General features: G+C 44.5%; 1 long non-coding RNA gene across 3 annotated transcripts in view; it reads right to left on the bottom strand.

The window, feature by feature from the left end:
- LOC121021210 (uncharacterized) overlaps positions 1–25264 on the bottom strand; it is a 112016-nt gene that overhangs the window by 85250 nt on the left and 1502 nt on the right. For all 3 annotated transcript variants that reach the window (XR_005786445.1, XR_005786446.1, XR_005786447.1), the window contains exon 2: positions 10701–10787. This is a non-coding gene — a long non-coding RNA (uncharacterized LOC121021210). The remainder of the gene's footprint in view (positions 1–10700; positions 10788–25264) is intronic.

Below are 25264 nucleotides of genomic sequence, written 5' to 3'. Positions count from 1 at the left end.
GGGAAGCTGGGGTAGGCTAGTGAGCAGGACGTGCCACCCAAATGTATGGCATCCCTTCCCTCTACCTCCATCAGGCCACATCTGTGAGAACAAGCCCACACTCCAACTCACCCATGGAATTGTCCTTGACTCTTTTGGCCACCATGGCCCTTTCCCTCCTGGGGTTGGTTATCTTGAATTTTTTTTTTTAATGTTTATTTTTTTTGAGAGAGAGAGAGTAAACGAGAGAGGGGTAGAGAGAAAGGGAGACACAGAATCCAAAGCAGGCTCCAGGCTCTGAGCTGTCAGCACAGAGCCCAATGTGGGGCTCAAACCACGAGATCATAACCTGAGCTGAAGTCGGACGCTTAACCGACTAAGCCACCCACGTACCCCTGGTTATCTTTAATTATTAAGATTAAGTGTCGTTCTGTCTTTCCTCTTTTGGAAACTATCTGATATACTCTGCCTCTTTATTCATTGGGGCCTCAGTGTATTCTTCTAAAATTAATTTATAGAAGTTCTTACAGCAGCTGACTACAAATATTTCCCTAGTTTTTTTGCCTTTTTATTTGGGTTGCCTTTATTTTTCTAACATGCAAAAGTTTAAAATACTTTAAAAAAAATTTTTTTACATTTATTTATTTTTGAGAGACACTGCAAGTGGGGGAGGGGCAAAGAGAGACACACACACAGAATCTGAAGCAGGCTCCAGGCTCTGAGCTGTCAGCACAGAGCCCGACATGGGGCTCGAACCCATAGAACTGTGAGGTCACAACCTGAGCTGAAGTTGGGCACCCAGCAAACTGAGCCACCCAGCTGCCCCTGAAATACTTCTAGTCAAGTCAGTTAACCTTCCCTTGGTGTCAGCTTCTGTTGCTTCTAAGATGGAAATTTACTTCTTTCTAGAGACTTGATAAACAGTTTAGTGCTTCTGAGGTTTTTAAAGCTCTTCAGCTCATCTGGAAAGCTCTGGGCATACAACATAAGCAAGAGTCAATTATTTTTTCTTTGATGATAGCCCATTTTCCCAGACCATGTATAGAATAAATATGCTCCTTTACCAGTGATTCCTGATTCCACCTTTATTTATTGAACTCATGTGTATCAGGGCCATCTTCTTTCCAGGCAACCTTTCTGTTCCAAACAACAATTATTTTGACACTTGACTGTACATTCTGTATTACTCTTTGTTAACTACATTCGAAAGTGTCTAAAGAAAGAAATCACACATTTTCCTCCCAATTATTCATTCAACAAATACTGGTTAAATATCGACTGTGGGCCAGGCACTTGCTGGGTGCTGGAAACAGACTGGAGAATAAGCCAGGCAGTTTCTGCCATGGCTATTCTCACAATCAAATAAGCAATGAAGAGGGGCAGCTGGGTGGCTCAGTCGGTTGAGTGTCTGACTTCAGCTCAGGTCATGATCCCATGGTTCATGAGTTCAAGCTCCACATCAGGCTCCCTGCTGTCAGCATGGAGCCTGCTTTGGTCCTCTATCCCCCCCTCCCTCATCCTACCCTGCTCACACACTCTCTCTCTCTCTCTCTCTCAGAAATAAACATTTTTAAAAAATAAGCAGTGATGATAAAGTGTGGAAAGTGTTTAGCAGCAACCTGTGTATCTTACAGGTGATGGACACCGGAGGATTGAGTGGCACTAATGCAAAGAAGAGGGGACTGGCAGAATCTGGGATGTAATGGGACCTGGGCCAGGTCACCCCTACTTGATTCCAGCTCCTGGAGGAAAAGAAAGAGGTGAAGACAGGAAACTAATGACTCTAGCTGGCTGTCTGGAGCAGGACAAAGGAGCTCCTTCTCCACGCAGGTGTCATGACAGCATTTCCACGTGATTTTCATTTCATTCTCAGAACCTTCCCTGAGATTACATTATCTACCCCCCTGCCTACATGGGGAGACACACACTCAAAGTGTTTACATTACCCACTTGCTGGAGGCCCAGATCACAACATATTGAGGATGAAGGGAGGCCCTAAAGCATGAGCACAGCCCCCTTGTCCTGGTCTCCTCCTTCCTCGGAAGGGGTAAGGGGATCGCTCCCATCCCTGAAACTCTATGCTTCCTGGTCTCCTGTCATATGATCCTAGACCTGAGTCTTCCTAAGACTGTGCAGACTCACCAGAGTCCATGGACTAGCAGGGGCCTGGATCAGACCTTGGAATCTCTGGCCCCATATACATCATTATCTTTTCAAGTCTTATATTCTCCACCCAGACACCTTTATATAATTTTTTTTTAACTTTATTTGTAGAGAGAGAGTGTGTGTAAGCAGGGAAGAGGAGCAGAGGGAGAGACAGACAGAATTGTAAGCAAGCTCCACACTCAGCACAGAGCCCGACTCAGACTCAATCCCACCACCCTGGGATCATGACCTAAGCTGAAATCAAGAGTCAGACACTCAACCCAACCGACTGAGCCACCCAGGCACCCCTCCACCCAAACACCTTTATAGCTCAGTGAGTTCCCATAGTCATCAGGACCTGCTGGTTGTTGCAGATATTTATGCTGTAGCCTCAGTGTTTAGCAGCAGTGCAATGCAAACCTCAGTGCAATGCAAACAAATGCAGACTCACAGCCTTACTGGGTATCTTTTGGGACTTCTTTCCCAAATGCCTCCATTACCACCATCTTGTTCTAAGCAGGCCATCCCAAGGCCCACCCACATGGCTACCATCTTCCTTTGTACCCTGTGCTCTAACTTCATGTCAGCTGCCTCCTACCCTTCTCACTCCCCTGCTATACCACTAAAAATATAATAACTATTCTTCATGCTAGTGCTACTTAAGGTGTGGCCTGTGGGCCAGTACCAGGCCACAAATTGTTTGTACCAGTCCATGATGACATAAGTTCCAAAATTAAGACTAAGTGCTTAGAAACTTATATAGCAATTTGACAGAATAATTATGTCATTGGAATCCAATAATAAAAAGTGCACTAGACATGCCTGGGTGGCTCAGTCGGTTAAGCATCCAACTACAGCTCAGGTCATGATCTCATGGCTCATGGGTTCGTGCCCTGCGGCAGGCTCTGTGCTCAGAGCCTGGGTCCTGCTTCCGATTCTGTGTCTCCCTTTCTCTCTGCCCCTCCCCCGCTTGTACTCTGTCTCTCAAAAATAAATAAACATTAAAAAAAAAAGTGCACTAAATGCAGTGTGGCATACAGCCTTATATCCTGAAATAGAAAAAGGACATTAGCAGGAAAGCTACTAAAATCTGAAGAGAATCGTAGTTTAGGAAATAATACTGTGCTGATGTTAATTTGTTAATTTTGACAAATGTACCTTGGTTATCTAAGACGGTAACATTAGGGGAAGCTGGGTGCAGGCTATACAGTATCTCTATACTCTTGGCAACTTTTCTGTAAATCTAAAATTATTTTTAAATGAAACTTGTGGGGCGCCTGGGTGGCGCAGTCGGTTAAGCGTCCGACTTCAGCCAGGTCACGATCTCGTGGTCTGTGAGTTCCAGCCCCGCGTCGGGCTCTGGGCTGATGGCTCAGAGCCTGGAGCCTGTTTCCGATTCTGTGTCTCCCTCTCTCTCTGCCCCTCCCCCGTTCATGCTCTGTCTCTCTCTGTCCCAAAAATAAATAAACGTTGAAAAAAAAAATTTTTTTTTAATAAATAAATAAATAAATAAATAAAAATAAAATGAAACTTGTATTTTTAAAAGTTATGGGCTTATATTTTGAATGTTTTTTAAATTTCATTTTCTGAGCAATTTAACTGCATTTTACAAAAGTGTCAGTCTGTAATGGATCCAAAATGGAAATTTAAAAAACAAAAATGGTCCCCACAGATAGTTGGAGAAGAACTGCTTTATCTGTATGCCCCCACAGCACTTGTCACCATGATCATTATGGAGGCTGATCCTGAATACTTGCTGATGACGGCCAAACTCACAGGTGCAAGTCTGTGGACCAGTTACTGTACATTGTGGATACAGTCACAGCCCTGGACCCTGTATCCCTCAAATCCAGGCACATTTCAGGGCTCAGTCACATACCCAATACTGTCACAGCTCAAGGTCAAGTATGGGTTGTGACAGGACCCTGGGAAGTACTGACAGGACAAGCTCTATCTAGGCTGTTGACAAGGTCCTACGATGTGCTTTTATTCAAAAAATAACAGAGCCCTGCTCTGTGACTATATCTGAGGTACAACAAAGCCCTGTCATGTGACATGGTCCTGGAATGTGACCAGGCCCTGGGATGTGAGGTACTGACGAGTTCTGGGCTGTGACAAGTTCTGGCTATGGCAAGGAACAGACTCTAATTCTATCTGAGTTTCACAAGGCACTGAATGTTATGCAAAACAACAGCTCTAATGTTTAGCGTGGATCCTGGTTTGTCTTGGATCTGTGGACTGGGATAGCTGAACCAATCCAGAGGTGAAAGTGCATTTGGGTGTGTTAGGCCAGATTTCGAGTAAAGTTTGTTCTGTGCTCCAGAACTACTGCTCAAGCTTGCCTTGGCTCCTGCGATATGGAACAGACACAGGACTCCTAACCCACAGCACAGAATCCTCTGCCTCCAGGGGATCTGCCATGGACCATCACCCCAGGGAGTTTGGTTAGAGTCCACCTAATGCCCCCCGACCCCACCCTCCAGGCCTTGCAGCTCCCAAAGCTGGTGGAGTCTGCCCCTGAGCCTGTCTCAGCTGAACTTTACCCCAAGGACTGCTTGCCAGCTGCCCCTCTGAGTCCAGGCTGCATGGGGCCACAGTGCCACCTGCTGTCTGTTGTGAGCCATGCTGGTCAGGCCTAGAACGTGAAGAGCGTGCTGGGCAGATTGGGGGCACTGGGAAGCCTTCCCCAAGTACCTCAGCTCAGGATTAATGGAGTGGCCTTCCCCTTAAGAACCCAGCTGCCAAATTTCTTGGCACTAAGGTTCAAGTTCACTAAGATTGCAGTGATCAGAGGACCCTGTTCATGTCCCTTAGTGGCCATGGCCCCTAGGTCCCAGGGATCAAGCCCCCTCACTCAGCCCCTAATTCCAGCTCCCAGTAGCCAGGGCCTTTTACTCAGGCCCCATAATAACCAGAAACCTTTACTTGGGCTTCAATGACCAGAACCCCTCACTCAGGCTACACAGTAACCAAGGTCTCTCACTCAGGCCCCCTCAGTGACCTGGCCTTACACACAGGCCATTCAGTGACCAGGACCTGTAGCTTATGGCTCCCAGAGACCAGGGCCCCTCAGGTCACGTGGAGCCCCTCATTCAGAACCCTCTGTACCTCGGCAACTAGAGACCTTTACTCAGAGCCCAGTGGGCATAAGAAGTGGCATTTTGGGGAGCTCCTGGCTCCCTCCCCCTGGTGTCCAAAACAGAGGCTTCTGGTCACCAGGGATTTCCATCTTTTTTTTGGCCTTTACTCCTGGTCCCTGCTTCAGATATGGCCATAGCTGTGCCCTGGTCTCATGAGGAAATTGGGCTCTGCTAAGGCAATTAATCCCATCCCAGGAACTCTGGCCTGAGAAGACCAGATTCCATAGCAGGGCGGCCTACCCATTACCACCTGGGGCTCACTTCTGCTGGCCCCCCAACACCAGACCACACATGTATGTGTCAGCCCCACACCTCCTCAGACCCATCACAGACAAGGCCTCCATCACATCACCACGGTCCTGCCATGCAAAGGCCTCAGACCCAGCATCTCCCCAGGCCTGATACCTCCTCCAGGCCCTACTGCTGACTCTTCCCTTGTCCCTTTCTTCCATACCCTAGCATGAGTCAGGCCCTTCCCTCCTTGGCCTTCATTCCACTCAAATTCATCTATTCATTCAAACAAACATTGAATGAGCCTCTACATGTGTTTGGAATCACCTAAATGAGGGCCTGAGGGTTTGCATGCAGGGGACAGCAGCGCAGAAAAGGGCTCAGATGTGAAGGGTGAGTAGGAGTCTGCCAGGGGGTCAAAGGATAGGAAGGTATTTGAAGAAGGAACTGATGTATATAGTACACAGTGGGCCAGGCTGTTCAGAGAACTCCATATCCATCCGGCAGGGCACAACATGAAAAGCAGGCAGGGAGGGAGGGAGAAGACAGACCTGAAGAGTCAGCTATGAGAAGTAGACTAATGGGTTGGAGGCAAGGATGGATGCAGGAAATCAGTTAAGATAACTTGAAGCAATCTACCCAAGACATGACACAGCTTTGGCTAAGACAGTGGCTGCAGAGGTTAGCAGTAGCAGGATTCAGGACAGATTTTGGAGGGGAAATAGATACGACTTGGTGATGGATAAAATTTAGAGCTAAAGAGAGATGAATGCCAAAGATGACTCCAAGTCCCTGGTACAAATCATTATGTAGGTTGAGGCACCTAATCCCTGGTTTGGAAGACTGGAGCAGTGCCAAATTCAGGAGGAAAGATCTCAAATTCCATTTTAGAAATAGTTAAGTTAGAGATATCTGCACTCAGGGGCCGGGACTGGAGATATAAATCTGGAATTCATCAACACATAAAATGTATGTGAGGCTGTGGGTATGGACAAGATCATCTGGCTCTCAGGAGACACAGGAATGCTGATTCTGGGTCAAACTGACCCCCCAAAAAGTTCCCAGAATAGGCGGCAGATCTTCTTTATCACTTTGTAGACAGCTAGAGTCCCCTTTTCTTATTTTTCCCCCCTTGGTCAGAAGTGAACCAGTAAGGCTTTTGGATTCCTATAAGCAAGGCCCCTGCTCCAACCCCATGACTCAAGGGATCAAAATTTTCTGTGTCCTCTGGTGCCTGGGACTAGCTGAGACCAGCAGTGCTGTCGGTGGGTCTGTGTCTGGATCCATGTGGCCATGGTCCCTATTTCCTCCCTTCAGAGGAAGAAACAGGATTCTTGTAAAAGGGATCTTGGAGGATGGAAGATCATTCTAGGTATCCCCCAAAACTCATAACCCATAAAAGAAAAGATCAAAATTTTAACAACACAAAATTGAGATTCTGCATTGAAAAAACTACCATAAAAGAAAAGACAAACTGGAAAAAACTGAAACTCATATTAGTGACAAAGTCCTAATTTCTCTAATATGGAAAAAAAACTCCTAGAAATTAATCATATTAATACCAGCAGAATAATAATCCAACAGAAAAATGGGCAAAGGAAAGGGTTCAGATAAAACAATATACGGACAGCTCTAAATATGAAATGATCAACTTTACTTAGAAAAAGTACAAACTAGGGGCACCACCCAGGTGCCGACTTTGGCTTGGGTCATGATGTCTCAGTTCTCAAGTTCGAGCCCTGCATTGGGCTCTATGCTGACAGCTCAAAGCTTGGAGCCTGCTTCAGATTCTGTGTCTCCCTCTCTCTCTGTTCCTCCCCCACTCCCACTCTGTCTCACTCTCTCTCAAAAATAAATAAAGATTTTTAAAAACTTTCTTTAAAGTACAAACTAAAACAACTCTGAAATACAATTTTTTATCTGATCCTACTAGCAAATATAATGCTTTGCTATGGTGAAATTATTAGGAGACAGGCAATCCAAATATTAATTTTAAATGCACAGGTCTGGGGCGCCTGGGTGGCTCAGTCAGTTGAGCATCCGACTTCGGCTCGGGTCATGATCTCGCGGTGTGTGAGTTCAAGCCCCGCGTCGGGCTCTGTGCTGACAGCTCGGAGCCTGGGGCCTGCTTCGGATTCTGTGTCTCCCTCTCTCTCTGCCCCTCCCCTGCTCATGCTCTGTCTCTCTCTGTCTCAAAAATAAATAGAAACATTAAAAAAAAAAGAAAAAATTTTTTTTGAAAAAAAAGTAAAAAAATAAATAAATAAATGCGCAGGTCTCTAGAAAGACACCAATGTTTGCCTCTGGGAAGGGGAGCGAATGGGGGCGGGGGATAGGGATGAGAGACAGATTTGTTTTCATTTCTATGTCCTTTGGTGCCTTTTGAATTTTGAACCATGCAAATATGTTATCTTTAAAAATGTTTTACTTAAAATTATTGTAATCAATAAAAGAGTAGAAATTGAAATAAATAAATAAGTAAATAAATAAATAAACTATTGGTTGAGCCCAATTCTATGTCTGCAAACTGGGTTGGAATGTGCTGTGCCTCTGATTGGCCCATCCAAATCCTACGCAAACTGTAGGATCCACTTCAAGTTCTGCTTTCCCCTGGAGCCTTTCTCATTCACCTTAGCCCACACTGACCTCTCCCCGCCCTAAACAGTCATCTTCTTATACAGTCTGAATCAGGTAAATACAGGGGGTAAAAGAACACTGAGTTAAAAATTAGAAAGCCTGAATTTTTATCCAAGCTTGAGCACTAAGTCATTCAACAATTCGACATCGTTTTTGAGCTCCTGTGGGTGGAGACACTGAGAAGGTGAAAGAATGCAAGGACGGAATGTCAAGTTCAATTAGCTCTTGCAACAGAGGCTGCAATGCTCTGCAATATCCCTGTTCTCTCCACTTTGGCCCACAGACCTCCCCAGGCCTCCTCCTTGCCCTACTTCCTGCCAAGGGAATTTGGGCAGTAGCAGCAGGCACTATTCCAAGTCTGGTGCTTCATGAAAACTACTTCCAAGCCTAGATCATCTGCATGATCCTCTCTCTTTCTCTCTCTCTCTTCCCACCCTCACTCCCATCCCCACCTGATGTCTGGATTTCAATATCCAGGCGATTCCAGAAGTCATGAGTTGAAGGTGATAGAACCTCCATCTACCTGTGTCCTCCTTACTTCTCTTTCACCACAGTGGACAGTGACAAGAGCCAAAAGTAAACCCATATTGTGTTAAGACACTTACATTTTAGGATTGTTTCTTAAAGCAGCTAATGTTACTTATCATGACTAATACACAAGTATGGAACTAGAGTAATAGTCCTATAAAGCCAAAATTGTCCCACAATATTAACTATGTTTCCCTAATCAACTGGCTTTTGTGCTATCCACAACTTTCTAACTTTCCTCAAATCAGCAAATTCCCATCCACACTCTTCATTTATATCTTCATACTACAGTGATAGGGATCTGTCTGTCCAAGGATAGGAAACCAAAACTCTATTTTTAAATAAAGAATCAGACCACCTCCTTAGTCATTTATTACAACTCCAGATATCTTCTTACTGAACCAAGGGTAGAGAAAAGACCTTTTTTGTTATGTTAAAGTTATTCATTACGTTCTTGGTAGACACTGGAGTTTCACATGAATTTCCCCCCTTTTCAATGATGTCCAGTCCCTGAGGCACACTCTCTGAGAGGTTTACATGGCATCCTGATATCTACAACTATTTCCTAAATTGGAAGAAAGCTTGACATTTTATAGGCCTGTTTCTATCTGGCAAGACTTTCACAATGGGATGTGGACATTGGAATTTTGAGAGCATGGCCAGGGTTTGGACAACCTGAAAGCAAGTCCCAAGTCTTGACTCTACCAGTCAGTCAATTAATCTCTCCAAGCCTCCGTTTCCTATAAACAGGGATGATAACAGTACCTGTCTCAGGGTCATGTTATGATAATTTGATTAAATTCTCAGCTTCCAGGCTTCCTCCTTCCATTCTTAGCTGCTAAGACACTAGAGCCCAGAATCTGATTTTATTCCCCACTACCTCCAGACTATGTGGATTAAATTCTGACTACAATAAATGAAAATAAGAATTTGAACATTTCCAATCCAAAGAAATGGCAAGAGGGACAAATAAGATTTCAACATAAAGGATACAACAGGCCTGGCAAGTTCTAGAAGGCCACCTGCCCTACCCATGCTGCACAGCATCATAGGACTTGGAAAGCAGCCAACTCTGCAGTGAGATGAGACCTACACACCTCAGCCCCAGTGATTTCCAAGCATCTTTGAGTGGTTGAAATGTCTACATCAGCTCAGGAAAGTTAAAACAGGAAGCCTGATTTTGGCTGGAGCTCTTCAGTAGATAAAAAGCAAAAGAAAGTCCATCATTGGCTACTAGTAACACTGCATACAGGGTCACAAGGGAGGTATAGATAAGAGATATTTTCAGAAGAAAAACCACTAAAAAGGAAGAAAACTGTTGCAGAAAATAAGACACTTGCCTTGACTCTTGGCTTAGATTTAAGCAAGACAAGAAAGATAAGGGGAATAAGGTTCTGAGCCAGGCAGGCAGGAGACCCAATTATGGGATCTGTCCTTATGTCAGACAATGACTTCATATACTCTCAGGTAATAGAGGCTGAGATTAGCTGCCTTGGTGAAGATGAAGCTCCCTCTCCCATCCCAACAAGGGCAAAATACAAGTATATTACAAGTTGCCTATGTGAGATTAAGCATTCTAAGGAGAAAGAGCATAAAGCCCTAACAAAGGGCAATACTGGGAACTGAGTGTCATAAACAGGATCTAGAGTTTTTGATGCTATTTGAAGCTAAGAGAAGAACCATGATTTCACATATCAGCCCAGATTCTTTCCTTTGCATCTTGAACTCTCCACTGATGCTAGGCTGGGTTAGCAGGTAGCTTATAAAACCAAGGTTCTTTCAGGGCGCCTGGGTGGCTCAGTGGGTTAAGCATCCAACTCTTGATTTCAACTCAGGTCATGATCTCACAGTTCCTGAGATCAAGCCCTGACTTGGGCTCTGTACTGACAGCCCTGAGCCTGCTTGGGATTCTCTCTCTCTCTCTCTCTCTCTGCTCCTCCCACTTCCCTCTCAAAACAAATAAATAAACATTTAAAACAACAACAACAAGATTCTTTCATCCATCAGTGAAATCAGATAATGTGTTAACAGTGCACTCACCTTGTGTTTGCAGTAACTCCTGTTCACAGGGTTTTCTTCAGGGCAGACACAGGAAGTCAATGTTGTGAAAGACCGAGAAGGAACAGGCTGCAGGAAAATGGAGAAAAGCCAAAACTGAGATGTCAGAGAAGCAGAGAGCAGAGAGTGCTTGAAGACAATCAAATATGTCTAGATCCAGAAGAGAAAGACCGAAGAGTGTCCATTAGATCTGTCCATCTAGGTCATAGGTGCCTTAGCTGTTCTGGTAGATTGGTGGGGTCAAGACAAGATGGGAGTGTTTTGAAGGACAAATAGGTGAGGAAGTGGAGACAGCATGTGTGGAGAGCTCTTTTGAGATGCTTCCTGTTTAGGAGAGCAGAGAAACGGGGATAGTTGGAGATCAGGTTAGGTCCAGAGAGGGGATTGCATTTGTTTTGTCCGACTTTTGTTTGCTTATTTTTATTTATTTATATTTTTTTAAGTTTTTTTTTCATTTCTTTATTTTCAGAGAGAGATTGAGAGCATGTACAAGCAAGGGAGGGGCAGAGAGAGGGAGACAGAGACTCCCAAGCAGTCTCCAAACCCACAGAGCCCTATGTGGGGCTTCAGATCATGAGGAGATCATGACCTGAGTGGAAACCAAGAGTCGGATGCTCAACCAACTGAGCCACGCAGGCGCCCCTGCTTACTTCATTTGTAAAGAGGGAGTGTCAGTTGAATTTTCAAATTGAGCAGGAGAGGTTGAAGATGCCAGAGAGGGGGAGTATGGCTGAGACTATTAATGTCCTCCAATAGCCTTTCTCCCAAATTCCATGGTAGTTGAATCTATGAATTTTAGCTGGATAAACGGCCTCCTGACGGCGGTGGGGCAGGCTGTTCATCCATCTGATGCTGACCTTGGCATAACAGTTCTTCCCAGTCTGATCTTCTCCTCCAGACCCCCAGCCCACCTCTTACCACCAACTCCTTGCAATCTGAGGTCCCAAAGCTCTTTTTCTAGTTTCTCCAGGGCAAGGAGAGGGGAATTAAATTACCTGCCTGTTCTGTTCCTTATCACTGTAATGACATGAAGTCTATGCCTTGATTCCCCTTTCCATTTTTTTTTGTTTTGTTTTGTTTGAGAGAGAGTTCACATGAGCAGAGGAGTGGCAGAGGGAGGGAGAAAGAGAGAGAGAGAGAAGAAGAAGAAGAAGAAGAAGAAGAAGAAGAAGAAGAAGAAGAAGAAGAAGAAGAAGAAAGGGAGAGAGAGAGAGAGAGAGAGAATCCTAACTAGGCTCCATGCTCAGTGCAGAGCCCCTGATGCAGGGTTTGATCTCACAACCCTGGGATCATGACCTAAGCTGAAATCAAGAGTTGGGGGCCCTTAACTGACTGAACCACCCAGGCACCTCTCCCCTTTTCTTTTTTATTCTCAAAAACTTATTTAAAAATAAACATACACCCCAGATACAAACGCACCACTCTTAACATTAGCCCTTTGCTTCTACTTGCATTCCTACTCTTACAACAATCTTATTTTTCCTTGAAATAATATGGCTATTTCTGATTCTCTAGAGGAAGGCTCAACAAACGTTTCCTGTAAAAGGTCAGACGGCAAACACTTTGGGTCTGAGAGTCATTGGGTTTCTGTTGCAACGACTCCGCTCTACCATTCTTCACACATAAATGAGTGAAGGTGGCTGTGTTCCAATAAAACTTTATTTATGGATATTGACACTTGAATTTCCTATAATTTTTGTATGTCCTAATATACCATTTTTCTGTTGGTTTTCTTTAACCATTTAAAAATGTAAAAACCATTCTTAGCTTACAGACTGCCCCCCCCCCAAAAAAAATGGCAACAGGCCAGACTTGGCCCATGAATGGCAATTTTCCCACCCCAGTCTAGAGCTGGAACATGCAGAAAGGAAAAACACACACACACAAAGAAAAATATTCCAAGATATCTCATGATAGTGGAATACTACACTGATTTTAAATTTTAAAGTAGGAGGAGTTGTTTATCACTCTTATCATCTTGAAGTTTTCAAGGAGGGGAAGGATTCTGTTCCATTCTCCAAGAGAAAATCCTATTGGAAGAGTACTTCTGGTCTCTTTTTCCTCTCATCGAACTTGTAACTCAGTTGGTGAGATGAAGCCGTGTTTGCCAAACCACAGCCCAGGTTCCTGGCTCTTGCTCTCTCATGGGACCTGCAGGCCCACATGGAGCATCTCTTCCTCCACTTCTGTTCTCGAGTCAGGCCTAGATTCTCCTTCTGGAGCAGCTGAGTATGTGCATCCCAGGTGGTACAGCATGTAGGCCAATCCATGGAGGAGAAAGAATAATACACTAGATTATTAGAACTGGTATTTATTTTTACTTTTATTTCATTCTCAAATTTATATTCTAATAAGTCATTAAAGAAAAACAATATGACTATAAATTTGTATATAATTTGTAAATGAAGCAACATTTGAGGATGAGTGCTCAAAAATCATTTATTCATAGGGATTTGCAAATAAAAAGTTTGGGTATTTCACTTCATTTTCTTTTATCTTTATTTTTATTTTTGGGAGAGAGAGAGAGAGCCTGAGTGAGGAAGAGGGGGAGGGGGGCAAAGGGAGAGCAAGAGAATCTTTTTGTGTGTGTGTCACAGATGCTGATTTTTATTTATTTTTATTTTTTTAATTTATTTTTTATTTTGTTATGAATCTTAAGCAGGCTCCATGCTCAACACGGAGCCCAACATGGGGCTCGATCCCACAACCCTGGGATCATGACCTGAGCTGAAATCAAGAGTCAGACCTTAACTGACTAAGCCACCCAGAAGCCCCAGGGTATTATTATTTTAGAGACGGTCCTAAAGATGTGTTGCTCTCCTCTCCCAGTAGATGGGCCATGGGCCAAGCCCATCTTTTGGACCTATCCCAATGTCTAAACCTAGCTGAAGGGTGGCCAGGACAGAAGATTCATAGAAAGTCTCACTGTGGCCTCAGGCCCAAGCATCCCTCTCCAGTACAGTACCAGGTTAAAGCAGATAGTGTACCTCAATCCTCATCTGCCCCTGGGCATTTGCCCTCTGTTCAGAATCCAGTGAAAAGCCCATGTGATTCACTGGTTCCCTGGAACTATCCAGAAATTAGCTCTCTGCCAGTTGATATGAAAAGATACTTTGCTAAGCAGAAGAAACAATGTACTGTTGTCTCCTTTGTGTATTTTGCATTACAAGCCTATAAACACAGACGCAATGGATTTACTGAAAGAACTGAATTCAGTGGAGCACAAACATGCCTCAGCTTTCCTTCTGAACACAGCCTTCACACACGCCCCACTGAATGCCCTTTTCACAAGCCCCCTCCCATGATGTCTCAAACTAATCCCATAGATTTACAGTCACTTTCAGATAGAAAAATAGTTTCAAGTTGATAATTAACACTAAGCTTACTTCTGTGTATTGAAATGATTCCAACTCAAAATTTCCCCCACCAGCCTTGCACTTCCATCTCAGGCCAGTCTTGTGGTTTGCGAACTGGTAATAATAAAAGAAGTGTGGACAGTGCTTTCATTTTCCATCCACCTCCTTCACCTTCTGCAACTGGCTCCTCCAGAGTCCACATGGGGTGTGTGGGTGTGAGCTTATACTGTGGCACTGGCCTGCTGTAACTGAGCTCTGCATAACCCTCTGTATAGAGGTGTCTGAATATGGCTCTCTCTTGGGGACATGTATGGATTTCAGAGGCCCTGTTAGGGATATGGACAGTGTCCAGTTCTCTGACCTGGGGGATGGGGAAGAAGTGAGCAGGAAGGGGTATGCACCCTCCAGTGAATGTCCTGAGTCCCCATGTCCTCAGTTCCTCTCTAGTGAAGCATACTCTGTAGTCTCCTCTTGCAGTACCAAGTGCCCCCTTGCACAAGGTTCCTTCCCATTCAGCTCTTTTCTTTGGTATTCATGTGACTTAGACACATACTGTTAGCACGCACACTACCCCATCACTGCCTTCTCTCCTCACCCTAACACTGAGGGCTACTCCAGCCAGCCTCCCCGCCTGAAACATACAGGTGGGAGAGGAGGCAGGAGAGTCTATGCCACATATGAAGCTCTTCCAAGAACTCTCTCACCATACTTGGCTGTGGTAGCTGTATTGGGATTGCGTTGGGTATAAGCCTCTGCAACTCCCCAAGCCTTTCTCCCCAAGAAAGATACTAGATTACCAATCACTCTTAGTGGTTTCCTTAGCAGCCTCCTCCTGCCATCCACACATGTACACAAACATACACATACTTAGAAGAATCACAGCACTTGCCTCTGTGCTTAACTGCCATAGAATTTTTAGACTTCTTTTATGTAGACCAAAGATGGATGTTAGGATGAGGGTGAAAGGATCTGTTCAGCCAACTTTTAAGTAATCCTTTGGGTATGTATATTGTCTAACCTTAGAGCTTTGGTCAAAATATTGAGGCATCACTGGTGCGCCTAGATGGCTCAGTCGGTTAAGCATCCAACTTCAGCTCAGGTCATGATCTCAGTTTGTGAGTTCGACCCCCACATCGGGCTCTGTGCTGACAGCTCGGAGCCTGAAGCCTGCTTGGGATTCTGCATCCCCCTCTCTCTGTTCCTCCCCCACTCGCACTCTGTCTCTCTCTCTCTTTCTCAAAAATAAAGATTAAAAAAAAAATTTTTTTTTAATTGAGGCATCAGAAGTCCCATTCAACATTCTATTACACACACACACACACACACACACACACACACACACACACACACACTCTATAGTAGAAACATTCTAGAAACATTCTAAAAACACACACAAAAAAGGAACCATGTTTCTCTCCAAAAGAAAGGCTCAGTGAGTTGGGGTAGGAAGAAGCATTCTCTAGTTAAAGTAAACCGTTTAAGTACCTGAAAAAAAAAATTTTTAACATGTGAATATATTGCATTTCTGGTTTTAAGAAAACTGGTTTTCAAAATGAAACACATAGGGTGTGGTCCTCACACTGATGTAACAAAAAAGTGTGGGTGTTATTACTCACATAAAGCAAAGCAAGGGCTTTGTTAAAGCAACTTACACAAGTTTATTTCAAGCAAAGGTTACAGTTTTATTTCAAATTTCCCCTCAAGGAAGCTAAACTTCCAAGAAACACAGTTGAAAAAATTTATTTGGGGGGAATGAGGTTTTACTGAGGGAAAGGGGAGTACGTATATAAAATTATTAGATTAGATACTAGAAAACCTCTCCTTTCTCTTTGAACAAATAAACAGTAAGCCTTTACTATACCCGAGGCACCATGCCAGGGAGCAGGGATAAAATGGGAGACACTGAAGGTCTTGCCCCCCTACCCCCCCATCACTTGTGATCTCCTGGGGAAACCACTGAGTAATTGTGTAGTGCTGGGTGCTAGATGAGTGTGATGCGGGTGAAGCATAGGGAGGGTGCCCTGTGTGTGCTAGAGTGACTAAGGTAAAACTTGATGGACAAGGAACTAGGCAGATGGGGGAGGAAGCAGGTTATTATGGCTTACGTGACCTCAATTCCTAAAAGATCACCTGGACTTTGCAATCCTTCTGTTTTCTGTCCTCCTCCTACACCTACCTTTAACCTCAGAGGAAGCTGCATCCCTTTTCTTGTGCCAGCCCAACTCTTACATGTGTGGTCCATCTGCCTATCAGCTATAACAAAAACCTTGGTGTCTTTAATTCAAGTGCTCCCTGTGTTCATTTGTTTACGTACAGATCTGAGGTGGCCACTTGGAAGGCATCAAGAGCCCTGTTCCCACAGCATCCAGGAGGTTCTGTGGATGCTGCTTTCCAGGTATCTCTTCTATCTATTTCCCTGCCAAACACCCCTCTTAAATCCCACTTCAGAATTCATCATCTCTAACCTCACCTATCACCCTCTTTACCAGCTGATCTCTCTGGCTCTCCTCAGTGAAGCTCCATAGCCTTCGGGACAAACTCCAATAAAATCCTTTAATACTCAGTTGTCCAAATTTGCAACCAAACTCTTCAACACATGGGCTGTGCCTATCTCCCTGCATCTCCTTGCACAACTAGCCTTCATTTAAACTTTTGGAAATTTCCTCTTTTGCATAGTGTTTCATGCTTTTGGCCCTTTGCTTATCCTCTCACTTCCAATTTATTCAAGCAACCAATCTTATGAAGGCACTGGCAGACATTGTGGTGAATACTAGGGATACGATGGGAGCAAGACTAGACATGGTCCCTACTCTCATGAAGCTTACAATGTACTGGAGAAGGCAGGCAGTAATTAAATAAGCACATAAACAAATGCAATGTTATAACTGCAATGAGAACTATGGTGGGGGATTAAGAAGGAGGAGGAGGAGGAGGAAGAGAAGGAGGGGTAGGATAGAAAGAGGACAAGGAGGAGGGGGAAGGGAGAAGGAGGAGGAGAAAAGAGGGAAAGGGGAAAGAGGAAGAAAAAGAAAAAAATAGATCAGGGAAAGCATCCTCAAGGAAGTCACAGTTGGACTAAAGAATGAGTAGCAGGGGTGCCTGGGTGGCTCAGCCATTAAGCGTCTGACTCTTGATTTCAGCTCAGTTCATGATCTCATGATTCATGAGTTCAAGCCTCACATCCGGGTCTGTGCTGGCAGTGTGGAGCCTGCATGAGATTCTCTGTCTCCCTCTCTCTCTGCCTCTCCCCTGCTTGCTCTCTATCTCTCTCTCAAAATAAATAAACATTTTTTAAAAGAATGAGTTGCAGTTAATTAAGTGAAAGGAGAGGGAAGATCTTTTTAGGTAGAAGGAACAGTATAGGTGCAAAGGCCCTGAGAAATCTGGGAGCCTGTTGTTTAGGCTCTGAAAGATGGTTAGTACATCTCAAGCATTGAAAAGGAAGGAGAAACCTCTTCCCAATCTTGTCCTTCAGGCAAATACTAACTCATATTTCAAGACTGGCCTCCTGGAAAAAATGTCCTCATCTCCATGAACCTTTTCTCTGCAGTTAGCGGGAATCAACCACTTCTTCGACTTCTACAGTACCAAGAAAGCTGCCTCCAGAAGCCCTTTCTCGTAGGTCTGTGCTTCATGTCTGTGTCTTCCCACCACCATGAGCTGTCTGTGGGAGGTGCTGGGGCACAGTCATCTCTGTGTTTCAGGGTCCCTAGCCCAACACTTGGCGCAGAATAAACTTCTGCGTATGTGTCACCTGAATGGCTGGCTGGCTGGCTGGATAATTAATTAATTAATTAATTAATTATTAATAAATGCATTCATTCCTTTGGGGATTAAGACTAACCTCTAATGTAATTCTCCTACTCTGGCCAGAGCCAGTCTCCAGCCTCAGCCTCATACACTTTCCAACTCCCTCCCAGGGCTCCTGTGGTCATACTGTCTTCTGCCTCAGTTCCCAAACCTGCCAGCCCTTCCTTGCCACAGGACTGCACTTGCAGTTCCCTCTGCATGGACATTAGTCTCATTCCATTCTTTGGTCCTAGCATAGACGTAACTCACTTCCTAGGGAACCTGCACTAAGGCCCTCAGATCCAGGTGACATGCCTCCTCTCTGCTCCCACAATTCCCCACATGTCCCCCATGGAAACTCCTATTGGACTGGTTAGAATTGCTCAGTTACTAGTATAACAATATAGGGAAATTTCTAAATTATATTTATCTTAGATGCAAAATTTCTCTCTCCCCCCTCTGAAGGGAATTGTTGTTACTGAAAGAATCCTTTCATAAGGAATTCGGGTGGGGAGAGAGAGGTTGCATGAACAACAGTAGATGACTAAAGGGTTTTTCTAGGGAGGCTGAATTCTGTGAGGTTTTTGTTTAGACAAACAGAGTATGAGTGTGTGTGTGGGGTGTGTGTGTGTGTGTGTGTGTGTGTGTGTGTGTGTGTGTTAAGCTAATAAATGTATGACTGCCTGGCAATAAAAGGAGACAAGTCACCATCTGTTAGGTAAATTCTCCCTACATCTTCCATGGGTAATTAGGTGGAAGTGAGGGCAGTGAGGGAAAGGATTTTTCCAAGTTTCCCACATTCTTTCCTTTAAAACATTTTTTTAATGTTTACTTATTTTTGAGAGACAGAGACAGAGAGAGAGAGAGACAAAGACAGAGAACAAGCAGGGAAGGGGTAGAGAGAGACACACAGAATCTGAAGCAGACTCCAGGCTCCAAGTTGACAGCACAGAGCCTGACACGGGGCTCAAACTTCCAAACCACAAGATCATGACCTGAGCTGAAGTCAGATGCTTAACCTACTGAGCCACCTAGATGCCTCTTCCCACATTCTTTCCTTTGGCCTTCACCTCACCACAGTAAGTTCCTCTCCCCTGCAATGGATACTATGAATGGGGCATGGGTAGCCGGGAGCCCTGAGCTGGACCTCATTAAAGCAATGATAGTACAGATTGAAGATGTAGCTTAACAGGATGGCATCAGACACTAAACACCTCCTCGACACTACATACTGTTCTAAGTCCTTGGGATCTCACTGAATCTCACAACCACCACGCACCATTATTATCCCCATGTCATCTAGGAAGAAATCAAAGCTCAGAAAGTGATGTGTTTTTTCCAGGTCACACAATGAGTGAGCAACAGAGCCAGGATTCTAACACAGGAGACTGAATCTAACGCCCATCCCCACAGCCACAGTCCCTACCATGGAGGGTTTGGGACACACTGTTGTAATTGCCTGTCAGAAGATTCCATTTCTTCAGGGTCCATGCCCTCGAATCCATAAATTCCTAGTTCTCTAGTACTCCCTAAAATATCCACAAGAGGGGGACCTCTTCCCATCAGTTCTAGGCTGCTGCCAGGGAGGAGGGGCGATTATGGATTTAATCTGCAGTTCTAAAGGCAGCTGGAGAGTTGGCTGGTTACCTGTACAGAATTTGAACAGGTTTCCTGACACAAAAGAGCACAGGTACCCTAGTGGTACCTGATCCAATTAGTCCAAATTAACTAGGAAGTTCTCTGTCCCAACCAAGCATATTATTCCCATGCCAATCACTCTCCAAGCCTGGCACCCAATTTGCTATGGAAGCAGGGGCTGTGTGAGCCTTAGATCTTTAACACCAGGCTCCTCTCCCCTTCCCTGAGTTTTACCCATTGTCCAGTAGCCTAGGAGCCTCCAAAATAGGTTTCAGAGTTTCTAAAATCCAGAGAAAATAAAGAATAAAGTGGCCCTTACCACTCTCACTCTTAGCCCCACAGAACTCTGCTCATAATGATTCTTAGGCCATAGGATATCCAAGTTGTATTTATGTCCTTTCTTAAGATGGACCCTGGGAATAGGAGTGTGGTGGACACTGCTACGGGTCACCCAGGTTCCCCTTCAGGAATGAAGGACTTGGCCCCCCCAGATGTTGGGGGTGCTGCTGGAATATGGCCCTCAATGATGAGCCCATACAGGAGCCCTCACCTAGGAAAGCCACCTTGCCCAAGGTCATACCCCCTTTCTGAAGCATCCTATGACCAATTAATTTAGAAGGGAGCAAAGGCTCGGTCCCCCTGATTCAGCTTGGAACAATCTGAAAAGTCTTCTCAGCTTCAGAACCCACTGTAGGGTTGGCTGAGGCCTCTGCAGAGACTGACTCAACATTCATCCTCTCCCCCTGCCCAATCCTACTTGCTTCCTTTCCTTCACAGGAGGTGATCCTGAGAGTACTCCCTAAGAAACCTCCAGCAAGTTCATCTCCATCTTAGGGTCTGCTATGGATAACCCAACCTGCAGCAGCTGGTGCCAGGATGCTCTAAGAAAGCAGATGCTAACATGGGATTTTAGAGCAGGATTACTCGCCACCCAGCTGACAGGGACCCAGCATCGGTTAGGTGGAGTTGGAGAGTCCCTGGTGAATTGGGATGGTATCCTGGTGCAAAGAAATGCACCGGCTGGTTCAGTGAATCAGATTTTTGAGAAACATGAGGGAAACCGTAACTATAAGAATAAGGGAATTGAGGGGCACCTGGATGGCTTAGTCAGTTAAGCGTCTGACTTTGGCTCAGGTCACGATCTCACAGTTCATGAGTTTGAGCCCCACATCGGGCTCTGGGATGACAGCCTGGAGCCTGCTTCCCATTCTGTGTCTCCGTCTCTCTGCCCCTCCCCTGGTCGACTCTGTCTATGTCTCTCTCAAAAATAAATAAACATTTTAAAAATTAAAAAAAAAAGAATAAGGAAGTTGAGTGATTATAGCTAAGCTCATGGATGCTCTAGAAAAGAGTAATGAAAAGTATAAAATAATTAATCTGCAACTAAAAGCACGGAGAAAGTGACAGCCTGCACCAAGTGAGGCAGAAATGCCGTAACTGACAGGAAGGATAAAAAGGCTCAGAAAGTGGGTGTCAAGAAGGATAGACTTTATAAGGTTGGAAAACTCATGAAATAACTATATTCCACAGGATACATAATTTGCCAAAGTAATAAGGAATGTTTGGTAGGAGGGCTACCAGCATCACCAAGACGTTCCATAATGGCTCTACTCTATAGGCCAAGGCTGATGGCAGAAAACACTACTGCTGAGTTGGTGGACTCACTGACAGCAATAGAAATGATAGGAGTCTCCTCCCAAAATAGAGGCTAGGCGTCAGCATTAATCATTAGAAACCCATTCCCATATGCCCAATAGGGTGGGCTCCCACTTACCAAACCTGATAAAGGTTTTTGCCAAATGTCAAGTGTCTAACCTGCTAGCAGCAAACTTGCTAGCAGCAAAAACAGAAGCCAAATCTCCAAGATGGCACCATACCTTGAAGAGACCAACTAGCCCCTTGGTGGCAAGTTGACTACACTGGATTCCTTCTACTCTAAAGGGTGAAGCAGTTTGTTTTGTCAGGAATAAATAACATATTTCAGGCATGGTTTTACCTTTCCTGAGTCAACCATCACCATCATCTAAGAGCTTACAGTGTTTGAACAACAAGCATGGAATCCCATCACATCAGACCAAGGACCCAGTCTTTGGCAAAGGAGGTATAAAGTGAGCCCAGGAGGGGTATAAAGCCCAAGGAGCCCAAAGGAGGTATAAAGTGATTAGGCAACCCACTGGTCACATTACATACCACACAACCCAGAAACTGCCAGCCTGATACAGTGATGGAATGGGCTGGTGAAGGCACAGCTAAAGCATAAACTTGAAAATGATACCTAGAGAAGACAGTGTGCTGTCTTCCAGCATGCAGTGTCCACTTTAAAATAGCAACCTTCATATTATGCAGTGTGCCCAACAGGTAGAACACATGAGTCCAAAAACAAGGGAGGAAGCAGGAATTGGCTTCTTACCATTACTCCTATGATCTGCCTGGAGAATTTGTGCTTCCTGTCCCTACAATGCTAGGCCCCACAGGTTCAGAGGTCCTGATTCCCAAAGGGAAAATGTGTCCAACAGGGGAGAGAGTATGGCTGCTGCCCAGCAACTTTTGGCTCCTTGTGTGAAGGGCAAGAAGAAGCATCACCATCTTGGCCACAGAGTAGATCCTGATTACAAGAATAGAGGAGGCAGGGCAGCTGCTACACAAAAGAGATGGAGGAGAAATAGTTTGGCATCAGCTTGTCCACTCGGGAGCCTCTTGACACTCTCCTCCTCTCTTTTGATGGTAAAATTAAAAAATGCAGAAGCAATGGCTTGAGGAGGGCATGGATACCAGATGCTCACACACCTCAGGAGTAAAAGTCTGGATCACACCATCAGGTAAAGCCACTGAAATCACCAGAGGTGCTAGCTAAGGAGGAAGGAAATCTAGAATGTGCGGTAGAAAAGAAAAATGATCCCTTGCTATCCTGATATCAGTTACAGTAACCATAATTCTTCCTACTAGCTTTCCTTTTCTAAGTTTCCACCATGAAGAGAGAGGCTCACCACAATGCTGGGGGAACTGCTCCCAGAACTTATATGAAGAAATGGATCCAAGTGGCACACGAGGTGGATGGACTGTGGTAGACACTGTCATTGCCACCTGGTCTCCCTCCAGGAACGAAGGACTTATTCTCCCATCTGTTAGGCCTGCTCTCAACAGAAAGCCCTCAGCTATCAGCACCCACAGGAACTTCCCCAAATGAAGCAAGCCCCCTCATGCCATTTCAGGACAACTTTGAAGGGTCATCCCAGCTTCAGAACTCCCACTGGGTCTGCTGAGGTCTCTACTGAGGTAGCATCAAAGCTCAACATGTCCCTCTGCCCAATCCCACTATTTCCCATCCTTCCACAGCTATAGATTCCAAAAGCACTTCTGAAAAAATCTTTTTTTTTAAACTTTGTTTAATGTTTATTTATTTTTGAGAGAGAAAAAGAGAGCAAGGAGAGCACATGCATATGCACACATGAGTTGAGGAGGGGCATAGAAAGAGGGAGACACAGAATCCAAAGCAGGCTCCAGGCTCTGAGCTGTCAGCACAGAGCCCAACGTGGGGCTCGAACTCACAATCCATGAGATCATGACCTGAGCCAAAATCAGACACTTAACTGACTGAGCCACCCAGGCATCCCTGAAGAAATCTCTTGCATGTTCATCTTTGTCTCAGAATCTAATTCAATTCCTGATGTCATCCATGTCAGGGGAAGAGGGGCTTTTGATCACCTACTCAGAAGGATAAGGGTGTGTGATATGCATCGATAATGGTTCCACCAAAACCAACTATATGAACTGTAAGAAAGAGAACACTGTAAGAAAGAGAATTGGGCAAATGAGCAAGAAGGGAGTGAGCAAGAAAGATACTGTTAAGGAAATAGGATGTGAGCAAAGGAAAGGACTTCATGGGATAAGATCTTGGAAAACAGGTAGAATTTGGGCTCTGAGGGTCATCAATGTCCTCTTACATAGCAAGGACAGAGACTGAGAGCAACAATAGTTAACAAATGGGACAAATGGGACAAATGGGGCTACTTGAAACCTTCTTCTTAATAACCATCTAGATATGTCCATCCTGCTGTCCTTCAAGATAAACTTTGACTCTCCCCTTTTTGTCTCCCCATTCTCTTGTTAATCTAATGTTTTTATTAACATCACGTAACACCCATGAAGGGAAGCTTAGACACCAAATTTGATAAGGCTTCTTGGACTGATTTTGCAGCAGGAAAGTTACTTGTGGGGGGGTGGGGGATGGGAGTGATTTTATCCAATCTAGCAGGCTGGTCATTTCCTCAGGAATAACCCTCTGTGTCTCTGTATGGCCATCTGCGATTTTTCCATAGTGAGCTATGGGTCCAGTAACAACCCAAACAGGCTCTTCCATGCTGAAGCATGTAAAAACAAAGATACTGCCCCTAAATTAGTCACACTCACAATCCATTTCAGTAAAGGTTCTTCAGGAAGTTGATGATACTAATCTACAAAATAAAACAACTCCCTCACATGATACCTCCTGGTTTCAGTAGTTTCTTGGTTTTGTCCTCTCCCTTGTGGCCCATCTTCTTATGACAGAGTTTTAGAGGTACTCTCAATAGTCCCGACATAAGCCAAAACCCAGACTAACCAAAATCTGAGCTTGGTCCAGCATCAAGGTCTCACCCAGCCCTCTACCTTTCTTTCATTTTAGCGATTACAGATAACAACAACCAAGAGATTATATAGTTTGGGGGCACCTGCGTGGCTCAGTCAGTTAAGCATCAAACTTCGGCTCAGGTCATGATCTCGCAGTTGGTGAGTTCAAGCCTTACATTGGGCCCTCTGCTGTCAGTGCCAAGCTCACTTTGGTTCCTCTGTTCCCCTCTCTCTCTGTCCCTACTCCACTTGTGAGTGCTCTCTCTCTCTCCCTCTCTCTCTCTCTCTCAAAAATAAATAAAGAGAGAAAGAGAGATTATATAGTTTGCTTTTTTATTAGTTTCCATTTCCTTAAGCATCCAGTGAATCAATTTCCCAGGAGTTAGATCCATCTCTAAACTCCATTGGTAAATTTTACCTTTAGTAATTGATTATAGCACAATTGCTGTTTGATACTATGGGTGACTATGTGAATATTGCCACCCAGGAATCAAAGGTTCCTCCTCTTCTCCTCCACCCTTTCATTCTCTCTTTTCCCAAAACACATGTTTTCATAAGCTAGGGCCAGGCCAGTAAATCCTACTTCTTTATTTATTTTATTTTATTTTATTTATTATTATTATTATTTTAGCAAATACTTTTTTAAGTGTTTATTTATGTATTTTTGAGAGAGGGAGAGAGAGAGAGAGCACAAGCAGGGAAGGGGCAAAGAGAGAAAGGGAGACACAGAATCTGAAGTAGCCTCCAGGCTTGGAGCTGTCAGCACAGGGCTCAAACCCATGAACCGTGAGATCATGACCTGAGCCAAAGTCTGATGCTTAACTGACTGAGCCATCGAGGCACCCCAGCATATCCTACTTCTGACACCACTTCTGGTGATACCTAACAACTCTCAAATTCTCCAAAACCAACTGGCTATACAGCAATTCAATTCAATTCTGACACTACCTAGAGGCAGCATCAGATCCCACAAATTAAAGAACTCAGTCCCACAGAATTGCCCAACTTCTGGGGTTCCAGGACACTCTCCTCAGGTTTGATATTTTGCTGGAACAGCTTACAGAACTCAGAAAACACCTTATTTACATTTACCAGTTTATTATAAAGGGTATAGTTGGAAATAGCCAAATGGAAGAAATCCACAGGATAAGGCAC

Source organism: Herpailurus yagouaroundi, unplaced genomic scaffold (genome assembly GCF_014898765.1).
Source record: "Herpailurus yagouaroundi ecotype Mexico unplaced genomic scaffold, PumYag 255, whole genome shotgun sequence".
Lineage (NCBI taxonomy): Eukaryota > Metazoa > Chordata > Mammalia > Carnivora > Felidae > Herpailurus > Herpailurus yagouaroundi.
Note: the sequence above shows the minus strand (reverse complement) of the source record. Positions and strands in the feature narration are given on the sequence as shown.